The sequence below is a fragment of the Triticum dicoccoides genome, chromosome 2A (assembly GCF_002162155.2).
Source record: "Triticum dicoccoides isolate Atlit2015 ecotype Zavitan chromosome 2A, WEW_v2.0, whole genome shotgun sequence".
Taxonomy (NCBI): domain Eukaryota; kingdom Viridiplantae; phylum Streptophyta; class Magnoliopsida; order Poales; family Poaceae; genus Triticum; species Triticum dicoccoides.
The window spans coordinates 224946357-224951639 of record NC_041382.1 but is presented as its reverse complement, the minus strand read 5'-3'; positions in this window follow the sequence as shown (position 1 = coordinate 224951639).

Here is a 5283-nt window from a genome sequence, read left to right as displayed (position 1 = left end):
GTTGGTAGACAATTGAAACGTAATGCTTATATGATTGAACACTTGAGTGATTATATGTCTAGAGTTAAAGGTGAACTTAAACTTATTAGTAAACATGCTTCTATGGTTACCACTCAGGTAGAACAAGTGCTCAAAGCACAAGATGATTTGCTCAATGAATTAAGTAATAAGAGAAATGATAATGGTGTTAGAGTTGTGACTAGAGGGGGTAAAATGACTCAGGAACCTCTGTATCCTGAGGGTGACCCTAAGAGAGTTGAGCAAGATTCTCAGAGAACTAATGTTGATACACCTAGTCCTTCTAAAAAGAAGAAAAATAAAAATGATAGGACTCTGCATGCTTCTAGTGAACCTGTTGTTGACACACCGGAGAATCCCAATGATATTTCTATTTCTGATGCTGAAACACAATCTGGTAATGAACATGAACCTAGTGATAATGTTAATGATGATGTTCAGGTTGATGCTCAACCTAGCAATAACAATGATGTAGAGATTGAACCTATTGTTGATCTTGATAACCCATAATCAAAGAATAAACGTTATGATAAGAGAGAATTCGTTCCTAGGAAGCACGGTAAAGAAAGAGAACTATGGGTTCAGAAACCCATGCCTTTTCCTCCTAAACCATCCAAGAAAAAGGATGATGAGGATTTTGAGCGCTTTGCTGAAATGATTAGACCTCTCTTTTTGCATATGTGTTTGACTGATATGCTTAAAATGAATCCTTATGCTAAGTATATGAAAGATATTGTTACAAATAAAAGAAAGATACGGAAGCTGAAATTTCCAGCATGCTTGCCAATTATACTTTTAAAGGTGGAATACCAAAGAAACTAGGAGATCCATGAGTACCAACTATACCATGCTCCATTAAAAGAAACTACGTTAAAACTGCTTTATGTGATCTTGGAGCCGGTGTTTGTGTTATGCCTCTCTATTTATATTGTAGACCTGATTTGAATAAGTTGACACCTACTGAAATATCTTTGCAAATGGCTGATAAATCAACTGCTATACCTGTCGGTATTTGTGAGGATGTGCCTGTTGTGGTTGCAAACGTTACTATTTTAACGGACTTTGTTATTCTTGATATTCCCAAGGACGATATTATGTTGATTATCCTTGGTAGACCCTTTTTGAATACTGCAGGGGCTGTTATTGATTGCAACAAAGGCAATGTCATTTTTTCATGTTAATGGTAATGAGCATATGGTACACTTTCCGAGGAAACAAACTCAAGTCGATAGTATTAATTCTATTGAAAAAAATTCAACGATAACTATTGGAGGATTTGAATTCCCTCTTCCTACTGTCAAGAAGAAATATGATATTCTTATTGTTTGAGACATGCATATCCCCGTTGAGGTAACTCAGTGTTATTCAAAAATTCTCCAGTTTCATGCGATTCGGAAAGAGTTTGTTAACAAGACTTGATCAACCTTGTTAGTGGATTCCTTTTGATGAGCATGAGATGGATGAAGTTAGAAAGCACAATTCTCTGTACCCTCCTTTTACTTTCTTTTATTTAGATTAAATAAAGAAAAATAGTATTTTCTATCCATTTTCTGAATTATCCTTGCAATAAAAAGTACCCTAAAAATAAAAATTCTCCAAACGTCTTGAAAATGAAATATGAATTTTTGTAGAATATTTAAGAATATCTGGCAATGAGAACACACCAGGGAGACCCACCATCTGGCCATGAGGGTCCAGGGTGCGCCCACCCCCCTGGGGCGCGCCCCCTGCTTCGTGGACCCCACGTGGCCCCCCTCCACTTATTCTAGCACCCACACACTCCATCTTCCTCTAGAAAAAATCATCTCGTAGCTCAAACCCATGTTCTAGCTCATCTAGCTGCCATTTTCGATCTCCTTGCTCAAAGCTCCATTCACAAAATTGCTTTGGGGGATTGTTCTTCGGTATGTGACTCCTCCAATGGTCCAATTAGTTTTAGTTTAGTGATTTATTTATCGCAAAGTTTTGCTGCTAAGGTAACCCTGTTCTTGAGCTTGCATGTCAAACTTATATGGTCAAAAGTAGTTTTAATGCATGATATAGCGTCTAGGCACTTGTGGGAGTAGTTTCTCTCAATCTTGTTGAGTTTGGTTCATTTTTATTTTGAGTCACTAAAAATTTCAGAAATTTTTCAGAGGGAGAAAATGTTGAAGAGGTTTTTGAGAGGTTCTTCGAGCCGAAGCTCGAAGGATAAGCAAAATGAAGAGAATAAAAAGCCCAAATATAATATTCCTCACACTTCGAAGACCTCATTGACTTCCTCCATGACCAGCACGAAAATCACGTACCTCATATTGCCAGAGGAAATTTATGCATACTGGAGGCTGACACAAGTTCTAGAGCCTGAGTCGGAGCCACCGCTTGACCCTTATCGACAGTCTGCTTATCAGTGGGATCCGGAGGAGATCGGCAACTAGTGGCACCCCGAGGACACTCCTCCATACACTGGAGAGAGTAGCTTCGATCCGTGGGCATAGACCAACTTAGGCCAAAAGCCTAAGATTGGGGGAGTACGTATTTCTCACCGACATTACATTCATATTCACACACTCATTCTAGTTGTCGATGCTCATACTTTTTCATTGTACTATCCATGCTAGCTTATTTTTCTTTTCTAAGCCTTCTTCTTGTGTGTTTGAAAACCCTTAAGAAAAACCAAAAAAATTAGTTGTAGCTTTTAGCTAGTTTACCTTCCATGCCTGTAGTAGTAGTAATTAAAAGAAAACCCAAAAAGATTTGTCGTTCTTCTTTTGCTTGTTGGGAGCTTTCCCGTGTAAATAGTTTTATTTCTTTTCTTTGGGGGTCGAGAGGAGAAGACCATGATGAAAATTTTGAGTGTCTCCCATATGCATTATTTTTTATCTAACCAAGAGCCCATATTACCTTGTCTTCTCCCTTGTATTAAATGCTTGCAGATTCCAGCTTAGTCCAATGCACGTGCACTATTATTATTATTATCCACACTGTTCGGTCGTGCAAGTGAAAGGCAATAATGACGATATATGATGGACCGATTGAGGTGAGAGAAGCTTGTATGAACTCTACCTATCTTGTTTTTGTAAATATGATTAGTTTATCGTTCCTGATTCATCCTATTATGAATGAAACATGTTTGCAATGACAATTAGAGATTATAGTTGCTCATGACATGCTTAATTAGCTAGGAGTTTGTAATGGTTTACCTTGCGTGCCAACATGCTATTAAAATAGTTGTGATGTGGTATGATAGGGTGGTATCCTCCTTTGAACGATTAGAGTGGCTTGACTTGGCACATGTTCACGCATGTAGTTGAAACAAAATCAACATAGCCTCCATGATATTTATGTTCATGGTGAATTATATCCTACTCATGCTTGCACTCAGTGTTGGTTAATTTTAATTCATGTTCATGACGGTTGTAGCTCTCTAGTTGGTCGCTTCCCAGTCTCCTTCTAGCCTTCACTTGTACTAAGCAGGAATACTGCTTGTGCATCCACTTCCATAAACCTCAAAGTTATTCCATATGAGTCCACCATACCTTCCTATATGCGGTATCTACCTGCCATTCCAAGTAAATTTGTATGTGCCAAACTCTAAACCTTCAAATGAAATTCTGTTTTGTATGCTTGAATAGCTCATGTATCAACTAGGGTTGTCTATATCTTCCATGCTAGATGGGTTATTCTCAAGATGAGTGGACCGCTCATCATTCACGAGAAAATGGCTGGTAACCAGGATGCCCAGTCCCATGCTCAAATCAAAATAATTGCAAACAAAACTTCCCCAGGATTGTTGTTAGTGGGAGGCACCCATTGTTTCGGACAAGCCATGGATTGATGCTTGTTGGTGGTGGGGGAGTATAAACTTTACCATTCTGTTTGGGAACCACCTATAATGTGTGTAGCATGGAAGATATCGAGATTTCTTGGTTGTTATGTTGACAATTAAAGTATGCCACTCAAAATATTATTTATCTCTATTTCGAAACTCGAGCTCTGGCACTGCAAATCCCTGCTTCCCTATGTGAAGGGCCTATCTATTTACTTTTAGGTTGAGTCATCATCCTCTTATTAAAAAGCACCAGTTAGAGAGCACCGCTATCATTTACATGCATTTCTATTAATTTACATTGAGTATGACTGGATCTCTTTTACCTTGAATTACAATGTCTAGTCAGTCCTTGATCTTCAGGGGTGCTTTGCATTTATGTTTTGCGGTCTTAGAAAGGGCTAGTGAGATACCATCTTGTTATATCATATTATGATTGTTTTGAGAAAGTGTTGTCATCCGAGATTTATTATTATTGCTTGCTAGTTGATTATGCCATTGATATGAGCAAACATGAGGCCTAAATGTTATTGTGAATATGGTTTGTTCATAATCTTTCCTGAAAACATAAATGCTGGCTTTACATATTTGCAACAACAAGATCAAACAAAGTTTCTAAAAGTTTTTCTTTATGACTTTCAGTTTGTCAACTGAATTGCTTGAGGACAAGAAAAGGTTTAAGCTTGGGGGAGTTGATACGTCTCCAACTTATCTACTTTTCCAAACACTTTTGACCTTGTTTTGGACTCTAACTTGCATGATTTGAATGGAACTAACTCGGACTGACGCTGTTTTCACCAGAATTGCCATGGTGTTATTTTTGTGCAGAAATAGAAGTTCTCGGAATGACCTAAAAATCAACAGACATGCATTTTCGTATATATAAAAAATACTGGCGAAAGAATCAACACCAGGGGGCCCACACCCTGTCCATGAGGGTGCAGGGCATCCCCTCCCCTGGGGCGCGCCTACTGCCTTGTTGGCCCCCTGAGGCTCCACCGACGTCAACTCCAACTCTATATATTTGATACGTCTCCAACGTATCTACTTTTCCAAACACTTTTGTCCTTGTTTTGGACTCTAACTTGCATGATTTGAATGGAACTAACCCAGACTGACGCTATTTTCAGCAGAATTACCATGGTGTTATTTGTGTGCAGGAACAAACGTTCTCGGAATGACCTGAAATTTCACGGAGCAACTTTTCAGAAAACATGAAAAATACCTGCAAAATATGAAGGCCAGGGGGCCACCACCTCTCCACGAGGGTGGGGGCACGCCTGCCCCCCTAGGGCGCGCCCCTACCTCATGGGCCCCCTTTTGCCTCTCCGACTCCAACTCCATATATTGAGTTTCGGGAAGAAAAATACCAGAGAGAAGAAATCATCGCGTTTTACGATACGGAGCCGCCGCCAAGCCCTAAAACCTCTCGGGGGGCTGGTCTGGAGTCCGTTCGG